Genomic DNA, 15,320 nt, shown 5'->3' on the forward strand with positions numbered 1-15,320 from the left:
CACACCATTGCCTTACAATATAAAGCGCCTTGGGGCAATTGTTTGTTGTGATTTGGCGCTATATATACATGTGCTCTGATGTCACTGTTTATCTCCATAGAAACTACCCAAACAATCTTTCATATAAACTGTTTAGGGACATTACAGTGTTGTGGTGGAAATTATGGCAATAGTGTGGAACAACTACATTTTGTTTTAAAAAATCACAACAGTTGTATGACATTGAATACCCCAATTATGTTTTGATTATTTTACTGATATTTTATTCAGAGATATTTTAAAACATTAGAAAAAACGTTTCTTTACCATTCATTTTTATCATTGAAGATCAAAAGTCTGGGTGTGGGACAAGCACAAAACGGCAATATTTGCATATAATGATGCTGAAAAAAGGTGAAAAAGTCATCATAGACTACTAGAACAAATTTCTTAACACACTTTCATTGTAAAGATAACTATAAAAGTGTGAAATTTCCCCTTTTTCTGTTTTTCATACAATATGATCAAAGGACATAATAAGTGCCCGTAGTCTAAGAATCACCCTGGCATGTTGAGAAGTGATGTTCTTTATGGCATGATATGTGTTCTCCAGCTATGAGTTGCGATGACACAGCGGTCAGCTGTTCCAGCATGGACATGACAGCCGTCCAGATGTGTGCACTGCACTGGACAGCAATCACACTGCACCCAACATTTGAGTCCTCCCCACCTCAGCCGCACATTGAAAATGTTGGATCATGGTGTGTGTGTGGAGGGGGGGAAGAACGACACACTCACATGCCATTTGTGTTGCTGAGGGGGGAACACAATCACACACCATTCGTGTTGCTCGGGGGGTACACTCACATGTCATTTGTGTTGCTCGATAAGATTTTATTGATATTGATACCATTATCGATTCCTTGTTGATTCCCTTATCGATACCTCTTGTGAATTTTTTGTGTACTAAAACTAGGCTTTACAGGTTTTCTATGTCAGTGGGTCAAAGAGCTTTTTCTTATCGTGCACCCACTCTATGAAACGATCTTCCTGCGACCATGAGGCAGCCAGAGTCAGTGGACATTATTAATTCAAGACTTAAACCCTATTTTTATTCTTTTTCTTATGAATAGTTTTATTTTTTATCTGTTTTAGTCTTTACTTCTGTTTTAATTATGTATTTAAATTTTAAAATTTTTATTTATTTATTTAAATTTTTTATGTAGAACTGTTCTATGTGAGGGCAGCACGGTTGCTTAGTGGTTAGCACTGTTGCCTCACAGTGAGGAGGTCGTGGGTTCAATTCCTGTGCCCTTTCTGTGTGGAGTTTGCATGTTCTCCCCATGTTTGTGTGGGTTTCCTCCGGGTACTCCGGTTTCCTCCCACATCCAAAGACATGCAGGTTAGGTGGTTTGGTATCTTTAAAATTGTCTGTAGGTGTGTGTGGGTGTGTCTGTGTTTGTTTGTCTTTTCGTGGCACTGCGACAGACTGGCATCCTGTCCTGGGTGTACCCCGTCTCGCGATCTATGGCTGCTGGGATAGGCTCCAGCCCCCCGCGACCCTTAATTGGACTAAGCGGTAGAAGATGAATGAATGAATGAATGAATGAATGAATGAATGAATGAATGTTCTATGTGAGGTGCCTTGAGACGGCTTTTGTTGTGACTTGGTGCTTTATAAGCCAATTAAATTGAAATTGAACAACATTTTATTGAGTCTTAAAGTAAATAAATATGAAATTGGTCACTGAATCCTTAAACTTTAGACATAATAAGCTTCCTTGATCTCTGGACATAAATAGAAATAAACAAAATCTGTAGTTACTGTCAAAACCATTTCCTTTCAGGCATTATTGGCATCCATTTCCTTTCAGGCATTATTGGCATGAATGTCTCCATACATCTGAGCTGCACTCTTACAGCCGACTGTGCTGCATGTCAGGATGTAATTTATAAAGAATGCAGGACATCTCATTTTAGGAGGAAAAAAAGTTTTAGTCGAATGTAGTTTCTTGTGTGTATTAATTCCGACCAGACTCTGCCTCAGCAGAGAGTGGCGCAGCGTTTGGAGCTGTGCCAACTGAACAGAGGACAATTCTCGTTTCATGACTGCAACAAGACATGAGTCCCAGTTAGTGACTTTAATCCACAAAAAAGTGACTCACGACATTTTAATGGCTTTTAGAGGGGTTAAGAAGCCGACTTGCTGTTTCTGAAGAGCAGCGAATCAAAGAAGCAACGAGCTAGTAGATCAAAGCATTGCTTCATTGGTTCACGCTTCAAAGTGGTGTCGCTCTGCAGAAACGGTTAGGAAATGCTGCAGGGTGTGTAATCAACATAGAGGAATGATCATTTTCCCTACAAACACCCTCAAAAACAGGACCGATAAGAGACTCGTTAAGCAAAAAGGCTATTGATATCAGTGGATTAAATCATTTCTTAACAATACTCAAAAAGAACCGGCTCTTGATACCCAATCCTACTCGGGAGTCACTGCACACTCGCTGGGCACTTAGAAAAGGCGGGGCCATTCACGCAGCCAGCAGGAAAGTAGAGTGCAGGCAACCACTTTCGAGCTGTCTGCACAAATGGCCCCACATTATCTAAGTGCCCCACGAGTGGTGTTGGATGTTCATGGGTGGCACCTAGACTCTGACCGACTCCGGCTGAGAGTGGATCGAATGGGCACCCGCACGCCATTCACCATCATTCAGCCACTGGTGTGAAGGCTGCCTTGATTGTGCCATTCCGCCAGGGTTCAACGTGGCCGATGATTTTGTGCAGCCCCTCGCCGTGGCACAATAGGTCCAACCTGCATTCAACATGCCGTGCGAATGTTGCAAGCATAATCAGATGGCAGTGAGACCTCTTCTTGCCCGCCGTTCAAATGGGCTTCCAGCGCGAGCAACACACGAATGTAGAGTGCATGTGCTGTGCCCGAATGGATGCGGCAACTGCTGTATGAGGCGTTTGAGGCGGCTCAGATTTTTCACTAGTGGCATTCAAATCCTCCTTCGTGCCCCATTCAGCCTCAGTTGTGTTATGTGTGAAGGGGCCATAATAAATTTATGCTGTCAACACACCACTGACAGTTGCCAACAGGCCATGTTATGATGGATTTCACAAAAGCAGTGTCCACTCAAAAGTAACCAATGAGCCTTTCTTTTATCTTGCAAGTAAAAAAACACAGTAAAAACCATCAATGCTAACTCTTAACGACACTACTCATGAGATCTCAGATAAGCCATTATTTGTCCTTAATTGTTATATTATGTTATACATTTGTCAGCTTTTTTCAGCAGCAGTACCCTAGTTACCATGGCAGCAATTTATAACCTACACTACACTAAAAATGTTGTATAATAATAATTTTTAAAAAACTCTTTGCAAACACAGACAGTTATGACTTTTTAGTTGGGATGATTAATCAGACAAATTTGGCATGATGTGCCAATTAACATATCAATCCAACCATTTTTCTAACCTGTTTATTCCAATTAAGGGTAACTAGGGGTGGAGGTTCGGGAGCCTCTCTTAGTGTTCACTGAACAAGAGGCAGCATACACCCTGGACATGCTGGCAGTCTATCACAGCACCAACATACATATACAGACAAATTCATTCACATTCTCACTCAAACCTTCAGTCAATTTAAAGTTTCCAATTCACCTAACCTGCATGTCCAGTATTGAGTGGAAGCCAGAGCATCCAAAGGGAATACACACTAACAGAAGGAGAACATCCAAGCTCCATTCAGAAAGGTCCAGGTCAGAAGCTAACCTGGGACCTTCTCACTGTGGGTTACAGTACCATTCACTTCTTACCTCTCTTCAAATGATCCTAAAAGTGTTGTCACATGGATAAAGCAAATGGATAGTTACGTATTTAAATATTTTGTCTGATGGCAAAATCGCATAATCCCTCATACCCCCATCAAACACATAGCCGAAATCACGCAGAGTTATGAATTGGCACACATTCAAAAAGTGTTGGATTTCAGTTCCAAAACGTTCTGACAGCCATCTGCGGAAGTCTTGACAGTTGGTCAAAATTGGCCGGTGGCCCAGAGTGTGATGCACATGTTCAAAACTCTCCGGGCGCCGTCGAGATGGGACACCTATCTGACAGCGATCCATGTATAATCTGACGACAACCTGACCGCAATTTACATTTTCTGACGGGATCAAAACAGCATTTGCAATCTGATCATGGTTTATTGAGCTCTGAGATTGATCGGTCACAAAGCCTGCCGACATGCTGTGCCACGTTTGTCCACCTCCACTGGACCCCAACCAGGGAGGGCGAAGGAAATGTTGTTATGCAATAACATGTATGTGGCACTGTGCATGCATCAGAGGCATGGCGCAGCGCCCAGCAACGCAGCTGAATGGGATGTCACTGCTGTAACGCACATATTATTACATGTACACCTCCTACGTCTGTAGCAGGTATGATGTGGAAATGTTTGCCCATGACGACATAAATAAACATGTAACTCACTTCCGGCACCTCACGTTCCACAGCGCAGACAGCTGGTCAAGTCCCTTTCACCCGGCTGTGCTGTGTGCTAGCAACGTCGATCAGCTAACAAAAGCATAATCCACCTCTGGTATGAATAAAGCCCATGTGAAGTGCCGTCCCACACGATAATCCAAATGCAGTTGTGTTAAGATGCGTATCAAGTGAAATGGCCACAAAAAAGAGAGGAAAAAAAAACAGAAAAGAAAAAGTCCACTGGCTGCATCTGAAAGTTGTGCACATGGGAAGTTGGTGCACGGCCAGCACAGTCAACAGCAGTTAGAGGTCCAGCCGGACGAATAAAATCTAGCAATGCAAGTGTATACTGATCAAACACCTAAAAGGATTATTCACTGGACTAACAGCAGGCGATTACTGACAGCTGTCAATCTGTTTGTGTGCTCTCTCGACGCGGAGTGGCTGGTCCATTTATGAACACATATACACACAGCTGAGTGAACATTTCGGCCACACACTCACACACTGCTTTGATCACCTGTTCTACACATACAGGCACACGCAGCTCGTTCAGCCATTGTGAACACACTCGGATCACCTGTTCTATGCACATACACGCGTGCACTCCATAATGTAAGACACACAGATGAGAGGTCAGTTTAGTGCTGGGAATGTGAGGACGAGAGGAGATTTGATTGTGTGGGAGAGTGGGTGAGTGACAGCTGCGCCGGCTGCGAGCCGATGCACCAATCCGTCCGCACGTCTTTCATTAACAAAATCTCCTTTAACAGTGGAATGTCCAGATAAACTGCTGATTCCGACCTCTTCTGAAAGTTCTCTGTTCTCTCACGACGTCCTGGGTCAACAGAGGCTTAAATTTGGAGGTTTTCAGCTTGAAACAGGATGACGACGTCGCCTCGGAGCGCTGCGCGACGTCCCGCTCCGTGAGAAGTCCTTACAGCGATAGAAACAATCCAAAATCTCTCTTCAGCCGTTAAAATTTTCACCGAAAACCAGCTTAATTTGTCGAATGGTGTCCACTCGGATGTGCCTCACAGTTTTGGAAAAAATTTTGATGAAGCACAGCGCTCACAGGCGAATGACGTCACCGACAGGCGTGAAAAAACTCACGCATGCGCGCAAAGGTTCAAGCTTGGTTGACGTAAAAACATATGAATCAAATCCATATAGTTTTTTTTTTTTTAAATAAAAAGGTAGGATACTTTTCTAATAGACCTCGTATAGAGGTGTTAGCCTGAGCTGGCTTTTGCTTCAAATGGGTACAGGTTTAGATATCTCTGAAACAGGCCATCCATGTAACTGCTAACAAACAGGTGCTCTTTTGTCATAATCACGCACAAGAATTGTACTTCAGTATCAGGAATGTATGAGGTGCTGTATTTCAAAATAATTCTGAAAATGAACCCAGAAGATGAAGAAATTCAACTATTTGCAGCTTTTCACCACACACTCAGAGTACTTTGTGGTTTCTTTTCTTTTTTTTTTTTGTAAATTGGTCAGTAGCGGGGCCAAGCGGTTAGTGCATTTGTTTCCACAGCAGAAGGTTGGATGTCTTCAGTATCGGTTCTCTCAATACATTTTTTTGTTTACATTTTTTTTTACATTTTTCTCGTTACATTTCCACTCAAAAGACTTTCTGTCAAATAAGCAACAACTGAAGCAAACACACAAACGTGTACTATAATACACACATTGTGAAGGAATGTCTAATCTATGTAATGTCAGTCATGTGCCATTTTCTAGAGCATAGTCAAACACACAGGTGCCTCATGGACCAGTCTGGACCAGGCCAAGAGGCTACAGCTACCTTTGCACAGTGCAATAAAGTATTGTATGCTGAAGACTGTACCACCAACATATAGACTAGACTAGACTAGAATAGAATAGAATAGATTGACCTCCCCCTCGAACTGCCACCTTATCGTGGTGGGGAGTTTGTGTACCCGGATGATCCGAGTGTCAGGGATTTGGCCGGGTCAGGGCGCTGAGCCCTTGTTTTTCCCCTTTTTGTGGTTTTCCATCTACTTCAGCTTTGATTTATCAGTAATTATTTTCATCATGAGTTATTCTGTTATGTTTTTCTTATCACTTTGTTACTTTTCATACTTCATCCATTGTCCAGTTCTGTTCAGCCGGTTTGTGTTTTCATTGTTTATCATTTAGCTTTCTTCTGTATATGTTGGCTGTTGTACTTTTATATCAGGTTTTGTTTTCTGTTTATTAGTCTGTTCCTGTTTAATTTTGCTTTTGTATTGATTCCCTGGTCAGTTCTAGTTGCTTTTGTTCACATGCTGTTTGATTTCAGTTCTTGTTTTTGTAGTTTCACATTCGGTGTTAGTTTATTCCTCACACCCAGCTTATTATGTTCACACCACTGCACCTGCCTCATGTCTTTGTTTCCCACCTTGTTTATGTCTGCTTTGTGTTTGCGTTCACTCCCACTCTTGCTCCAGCTCACGTGTCTTTGTCTGTTACTTCACTCCTCTGTGCTTTCCTTCCTTCACTATCTTGTACTCTGTACAACCTTTGGCTCCCCTGGTTACGCCCCCTTCCAGAGACTTCCATGCACCTGCTTCACATCACCCTAATTTGTTTGCGCCTTATTTAAACCATCACAGTCTCACAGCTCACTGCCAGTTTGTTGTCTCGTACACATTCCAGGGTGATTCTTAGACTACGGGCACTTATTATGTCCTTTGATCATATTGTATAAAAAAAACAGAAAAAAAATTTCACACTTTTATAGTTATCTTTACAATGAAAGTGTTTTAAGAAATTTGTTCTAGTAGTCTATGATGACTTTTTCACCTTTTTTCAGCATCATTATATGCAAATATTGCCGTTTTGTGCTTGTCCCACACCAAGACTTTTGATCTTCAATGATAAAAATGAATGGTAAAAAAAAAACGTTTTTTCTAATGTTTTAAAATATCTCTGAATAAATATCAGTAAAATAATCAAAACATAATTGGGGTATTCAATGTCATACAACTGTTGTGATTTTTTAAACAAAATGTAGTTGTCCCACACTATTGCCGTAATTTCCACCACAACACTGTAATGTCCCTTTAAACAGTTTGTATGAAAGACTGTTTGGGTAGTTTCTATGGAGATAAACAGTGACATCAGAGCACATGTATATAGCGCCAAATCACAACAAACAGTTGCCCCAAGGCGCTTTACATTGTAAGGCAATGGTGTGGTGGAAATTACATTTACAAGGCCAGTAGTGGCCGTAGTTAAAGAATCACCCTCCAGCGCCTTTGTCAGTTCTGATTTTTGCTTCGCCGTGTATCGTACCTCTGCTCTGTTTTCCTTAACCACGCCTTTTGCCTTGTCCCGGACGTCTGTGTTTGCTCGTGCCTCTGAGCCCTGCTCAACCATGACTGCGTTTTTGCCTGATCCTGATTGTACTCAAGTGTCTCAAGTGTACCAAACCAGAGCCTGGAATAAAGACCATGTTTTCTCCTACACCAAAGCCTAGTCCAGGAGTTTGCAATGTGGGTCCAGCCACCATGGTAGACGGGCCCCCGCCCGTTCTGACACAGAGGAGCTATGTTGTCGGGGGCTTCGTGCCCCTGGTAGGGTCTTCCATGGCAAACAGGTCCTAGGGGGCAGATCAGACAAAGGGCAATTCAGAAGCTCCATGACCAGTATAATATCAAGGACCGAGATGTTGCCCTGTACGGCATGAGCCGGGGCCCCACCCTGGCGCCAGACCTGGGGTTGGGGCTCGTGTGCGAGTGCCTGGTGGTCGGGCCTTAGCCCACGGGGCCCAGCTGTGCCCAGCCCGAAAGAGCAACGCGGGCCCGCCCTCCTGTGGGTTCACCACCTGCAGAGGGGGCCATGGGGGCTGGGTGCAGAGAGGACTGGGTGGCGGTCAAGGGTGGGTGACCCTGCAGCCCGGTCCGCGCTCACAGCCTCTGGCTGTCGGGACGTGGAATGTCACCTCACTGGGGGGAAGGAGCCTGAGCTTGTGAAGGAGGTTGAGAGGTACCGCGTAGAGATAGTCGTGCTCACCTCCATGCACAGCTTGGGCTCTGGTACCCAACTCCTGGAGAGGGGCTGGATGCTCCACTTTTCTGGTGTTGCCCACGGGGAGAGGCGGTTGGCGGGGATAACATTGCTCATTGTACCCCAGCTCAGTCGCCATGTGTTGGAGTTCACCCTGGTGAATGAGAAGGTCGTGTCCCTACACCTTCAAGTTGGGGACAGATCTCTCACTGTTGTCTCGGCCTACGGGCCGAGCAGCAGTGCAGAGTACTCGACCTTCTTGGAGTCCCTGGGAGGGGTACAACTGGGATAGTGCTCCAACTGGGCACTCAATTGTTCTCCTGGGGGACTTCAACGCCCATGTGGGCAGTGACAGTGAGCCCTGCAGGGGGGTGATCGGGAAGCACGGCCTCCCCGATCTAAGACCTAGTGGTGTTCAGTTGTTGGACTTCTGTGCTACTCACAGTTTGTCATCATGAACACCATGTTCAAGCACAAGGGTGTTCATAAGTGCACGTGGCACCAGGACACCCTGAGCCGGAGGTCAATGATTGACTTTGTAGTCGTATCATCTGACCTTCGGCCACATGTCTCGGACACTCACGTGAAGAGAGGGGCTGAGCTGTCGACCGATCACCACCTGGTGGTGAGTTGGATCCACTGGGAGGGGGGGAAGCTGATCAGACCTGGCAGGCCCAAACGTATCTGTTGGGAATGACTGGCGGACCCCTCTGTCAGCAAAGTCTTCAACTCCCAGCTCTGGGAGAGCTTCTCCCAGATCCCAGGGGAGGTTGGAGACATGGAGTCCGAGTGGGCCGTGTTCTCCATGTCCATTGTCGATGCGGCCGCTTGCAGCTGTGTTCGCAGGGTCTCTGGTGCCTGTCGCGGCAGCAATCCCCGAACCCGGTGGTGGACACCGGAAGTAAGGAATGCCGTCAAGCTGAAGAAGGAGTCCTACTTGTCTTTGTTGGGAGGTGTGACTCCGGAGGCAGCTGACAGGTACCGGCAGGCCAAGCGTGCTGCAGCCTGTGTGATCGCAGAGGCAAAAACTCGGGTCTGGGAGGAGTTCGGGGAGGCCATGGAGGAGGACTATCAGTCGGCCTCAAAGAAATTTTGGCAAACCGTCCGACGCCTCCGGAGGCAGAAGCAGCTCTCCACCAACACTATGTACAGTGCAGGTGGGAGCTGTTGACCCTGACTGGGGATGTTGTCAGACGATGGAAGTAATACTTCGAGGATCTCCTCAATCCCATTGTCATGTCTTCCAAAAGGTGGACTCATCCATCACCCAAGCCGAAGTCACCGAGGTGGTCATAAAGCTCCTCGGTGGCAAGGTTCCTGGGGTGGATGAAATCCATCTGGAGTACCTTAAGTCTCTGGATGTTGTGGGACTGTCTTGGTTGACACGTCTCTGCAACATCATGTGGTGGTTGGAGACAGTGCTTCTGGATTGGCAAAACCCGGGTGTTGGTCCCTCTGTTTAAGAAGGGGGACCAGAGGGTGTGTTCCATCTACAGGGGGATCACACTCCTCAGCCTCCCCGGTAACGTCTATTCCAGAGTACTGGAGAGGAGAATTCGACCGATAGTCGAACCTCAGATTCAGGAGGAGCAGTGTGGTTTTCGTCTTGGTCACGGCACACTGGACCAGCTCTACACCCTACATCAGGTGCTCGAGGGTTCATGGGAGTTCACCCAACCAGTCCACATGTGTTTTGTGGATCTGGAGAAGGCTTTCGACCGTGTCCTTCGAGGAGCCCTGTGGGGGGTGCTCCGGGAGTACGGAGTACGGGGTCCTTTGTTAAGGGCTATCCGGTCCCTGCACGACCGCAGCAGGAGCTTGGTTCGCATTGCTGGTAGTAAGTCAAGCCTGTTTCCAGTGCACTTTGGCCTCTGCCAAGGCTGCCCTTTGTCACCAGTTCTGTTCATTACCTTCATTGACAGAATTTCTAGGCACAGTCAGGGTGTAGAGGGGGTCTGGTTTGGGAACCACAGAATCTCGTCTCTGCTGTTTGTGGACGATGTGGTTCTGTTGGCTTCATCAAATCAGGACCTTCAGCATGCACTGGAGCGGTTTGCAGCTGAGTGTGAAGCATCCAGGATGAAAATCAGCACCTCCAAATCCAAGGCCATCTTTCTCGACTGGAAAAAGGTGCTTTGCCCTCTTCAGCTCGGTGGAGTGTCCTTGCCTCAAGTGGAAGAGTTTAAGTATCTTGGGGTCTTGTTCACAAGAGAGGGATGGATGGAGTGTGAGATCGACAGACGGATCGGTGCAGCATCTGCAGTGATCCGGTCACTGTATCGGGTCGTCGTGGTGAAGAGAGAGCTGAGTAGGGGGACAAAGCTCTCGATTTACCCATCGATCTACGTTCTGACCCTCTCCTATGGTCATGAGATTTGGCTCATGACCGAAAGAACAAGATCGCGAGTACAAGCGGCCAAGATGAGTTTCCTCCACAGGGTGGCAGGGCGCTCCCTTAGAGATAGGGTGAGGAGCTCGGTCACTCGGAAGGAGCTCGGAGTCGAGCCACTGCTCCTATATGCCGAAAGGAGCCAGCTGAGGTGGCTCGGGCATCTTTTTAGGATGCCCCCTGGACGCCTCTCCGGAGAGGTGTTCCGGGCACATCCCATCGGGTGGAGGCCTCGGGGAAGACCCAGGACACGCTGGAAGGACTACGTTTCACAGCTGGCTTGGGAACACCTCGGGGTTCCCCCAGAGGAACTGGGGGAGGTGTGTGTGTGGATCAGGAGGTCTGGGCGGCTTTGCTTGAGCTGCTGCCCCCACGACCCGACCTTGGATGAAGCGGAAGAAAATGGATGGATGGATGGATGGAGAATAGAACACAAATAATGAATATTTTACGAATTACGAATATTTCATGAGTTGAAAGCAGGAACATACCATTCAATGAGGTGAAGCCGGCTTACAGCGGAGTGGATTTTGTGTGTGTGTGTAGCAGCATCAGTTAGCTCAATCAAATCATTGTGTCGGAATGTTGCCACCTGTCCCGGTTTTTTCTGATTGTCCCGGATTTTCATGATCTGTCCCGGAAAAAAAAAAAAAAAAAATCCGGGACACTGAATGTCCCGGATTTGTGGCACCAGTCTGCATCACCGCGATTGCTCTCACTGCCTCCGATGCACTTTCTGCGAGCTCGGTAAATGCAGCAGCGGGCCACTCAAACCAAATCCTCTGCTGTGCGGAAGTGCGCCAAATCTGGCAACAGGTCCAGAGAGTACGCTCACTGTTTTGATGCGGATGTTGACGGCAGCGGCAGCCACAGAGCTCCATGGCCACCGAGAGAGGACTCGGATTCTTTGCGGGTCCCGCATCCGTACCCCCGGAGGCAGTAAGCAAAGGGAGAGCACGCGCATTGTGTTCTGCGTATGTCTGTTTATAATCTTCTCTCACAGAAGAAAAAAGTGAGTGTTTACAAAGGAGAGAAAAGTGAGAAAATGTTAATGCTTGTTTGAGAAAAGTGTAAAGTGTGTAGTGAGGGGTTTTACAGCCTTAAAACATCTATAATAATTGTAAAAAATAGCGCTGATTTTGCTTATCGCGGGGTATTTAGAACGTAACTCCCGCGATAAACGAGGGACCACTGTACATCAGATTAATTGTAGTGTGCCTACGTTCATAAACTTGTGCACAGCCTTATTGGCTGTAGAAAAATGACGTAGCATACTGTGTGGTGCGGCTGGCGGCTCATTCGGAATGGTGAGGTGGAGACGGAGAGTGCGTGCGACAAGGAGAGACAACGAAAGGAAAGGATCTGGTGACTAAAATCAGTGAAGTTTTAACGTGAAAATGGGTGGAGAGACCGATGACGAGGGTGCTACAGGAGGCGATGGCAGTGACAGACCAGTAAAGAAAAAATGTAAAAGGTGGACATGCTTTAACAATGAGTGGTTAAAACAGGAGAAGTATGCTATGTGGCTAAAACCATGTCCAGGCGATCCATTTTATGCTAGCTGCTCCCTGTGCCCAGCGAAAATTCTCCTGAAACATGAAGGTAAAACCGCATTAGATGACCACGCCAAATCTAAAAAAACATCTAAATCGAATCCAGAGCTCACGTCAAACCAAGGCAATTTCGTCCTTTATGGTCACAAAATCCTCACAGGACAAAGTTACAGTGGCTGAACTAACAAGCACTTATCACAGTGTACGTCATGGTCACAGTTATCTCTCCACTGACTGTGGAAACAAGTTGAATGCAAAAATATTTAGTGACAGTGAGATTGCAACAAAGATGTCCTGTGGTCGAACAAAAACCGAGGCTTTAGTTGAAAACATGTTGGCACCATTTAGTCAACGTTTGTCAGCAGAGCTTGACAAAGCCCAGTATTTCAGCGTCTGTTCTGATGCATCAAATTGTGGTTACACGAAGGTGTTTCCTTACACCGTTCAGTATTTTAGTCCATCAGAGGGAGTGAAATACGGATTGCTGGATTTCTATGGGGATTCTGATGTGTCTAGTGACGCAATATTCAAGCAAATTGCGTCCATTACTGAGAATAACGGGCTGTCATTAAACCAAATCAGTGCCTATGGTGCAGATAATGCATCTGTTAACTACGGCAGGCACAATTCAGTGTACCAAAAACTGAAAGGGGCAAACCCATGGATTATGAAGGGCAATTGCAAGTGCCACATGATACACAACACTGTGAAAACAGCAAATCGTGTCTTCAGTGCAGCTGGGTGTGACGTGGAGGCTTTTGTGCTGAAGGTCTACAGTGAATTCAGTTGCTCTGCTAAAAAAGTGGAAGTGCTCAAGGAGTTCTGTGAATTTACAAATACAGCATACAAGGAGATTCTCAGGCATGTTCCCACACGGTGGCTGTCTTTGTTACCAGCAATCCAGAGAATTCTTGAGTGTTGGCCAGCTTTGAAGTCTTACTTTGTGTCACAAGGAAAGGAGGACTGCCCAAATATTATCTGGACATTTGTGTGTGGTGCAGCTGACACAGAAGATGTGGATTGTACTTTGGGTGAATGTGTCCTGGCATTCATGCACAATGTGATGCAAGAGTTTGATGCCTCTATTAGAGTGCTTGAGAGTGACAGTGCTACTCTTGTTAATGTTTACACAGTGATGAACCGCTTGCTGAGTCAGCTTCTCTAGGCACACAGACAAATTCTATGGGAGCAAAGCGAAGCAGTCACTGAGGAACCTTTTACCCAATCAGCAGGAACAATTCAGAAGCCTGGTAGACTGATTTTTTGAGAGAGCAGTGCTGTACCTTGAGGATAGATTTGACTTCAATGATGAGATGCTTGCAAACATTGGCTGTCTCAGCCTAAAAGAAGCACCCCATTGCTCTGAATTTGAACTTTTGATGGAGAAGCTAGCCCTGGATCTGGACGAAGACCGTCTGTACAGTGATGTGAGCATCCTAAATGAAGTGTTTCACACCCTCCCAACAGACCTAACCCCAGACAGAAAATGGGCCCATTTTTTCACTAAAGCAAAAGACACCCCAGAGCTGTTAAAACTGATTGCTTTCATTTTTTCAATACCAGTGAGCAATGCCTATGCAGAACGTGTGTTCAGTCACATGGAGGATGCTTGGACTGATAAAAGAGACTCTCTGTTGCAATGGTGAAGGCTGAGCTTCAAGTCAGGCTAAACTTTCAGTTGTCCTGTACTGAGTTCAAGACATTCATTGAAAATCAGCCAGGACTCATAACAGCAGCAAAGAAAAATACCAAATACAAATGTAAGATTAGATAAGGTTTTGGTGAATTAAATGAAATCCAAATTGTCTTATCTGCCTACTCCTGTATGTACTGTATGTGCCCAGTTATATCAGTTACATGTCCTCCTATGTGTTTGTTTAGCCAAGAGCAGCAAGCAGCAGAGGCACAGGCAAGCACAAGCAAAGCACACACCACACTGTAAGCAGTCAGGTAAGCTGTTTGACACTACACCTTACATTGCTACATTCAGGTATTCTTACAGACGGTGAAAAATTACATTATTTGTTTTTATTCCACATAAGCAAACAAACAAAACTTAATTATTTATTCTCCTTTTACGTACCTGTGCCCACTACTGCCCCCAGGTATCCACAACTAAAAACTGTTGGAAATAAACCAAAATAATAAAGACCTGCTATTATGTAAAGCAATTAACTAAACAAATAACTAGCAAAAGTGTCATTTTTACTAATTAGAGCAATACAATTTCAGCGTAGAAGGGCGATTTTTGTCTTGAGATAGATGTACGAAGGGCACCGTTGCTTACAAACAAAAAGGTCGATCCGATGTTCAAAATGTCCAGGATTTTTGTCAGACACAGGTGGCAACCCTATTGTGTCGTTGTCCCCCGCACATGCACATGCAACTGGGGACAGTGCATGTGCACACTGTGTATGTCCTCAGTGCTGCGGGGAAAAAAAAAAAAAATCACATCAGAAATGAGTCCAGCTTTTCTTCTCTTTTCCTGCTAACAGCCTCCAGACAGCGCAGTGGATTTGTTTTGTGCGTATATTAGCAACGTCAGTTAGCTCAGTCAAATTATGTCTCGGAAGAGTCATTGTCCCCCGCGTGCACGCACACACAGAACCTGGTCGGCGCTTGTGCATGCGTGTACTACCAAAAACAGAGTGTACGTCCTCAGTGCAGCGAAAAAAAAAAATCACATCAGAAATGAGTCCAGCTTTTCTTTCTCCCTGCTAACTGCCTCCAGACAGCACAGTGGATTTGTTTTGTGTGTGCGCGTGCGCACGCGTATGTGTGGGCACGCACATGTGCATGCGCGATCACATGTGCGCCTGTGCGTGTGCACACGTGCACGAGGACATGTGTGTGTGTGCGTGCAGAGTGCAATGGTACCAAACGTATGG

The 15,320-nt window shown here is 45.8% G+C and overlaps 1 long non-coding RNA gene across 1 annotated transcript; it reads right to left on the reverse strand.

Moving 5' to 3' along the window:
- Window positions 1-469: 469 nt before the first annotated feature.
- LOC117514014 lies at window positions 470-14,784 on the reverse strand. Its single transcript, XR_004561773.1, has 3 exons — window positions 14,526-14,784; window positions 9,221-9,226; window positions 470-483 (listed from the first exon to the last, which is right to left on the reverse strand). It is a non-coding gene; the product is annotated as an uncharacterized LOC117514014 (long non-coding RNA).
- Window positions 14,785-15,320: the final 536 nt, after the last annotated feature.

This window comes from Thalassophryne amazonica, chromosome 7, assembly GCF_902500255.1.
Source record: "Thalassophryne amazonica chromosome 7, fThaAma1.1, whole genome shotgun sequence".
Taxonomy (NCBI): domain Eukaryota; kingdom Metazoa; phylum Chordata; class Actinopteri; order Batrachoidiformes; family Batrachoididae; genus Thalassophryne; species Thalassophryne amazonica.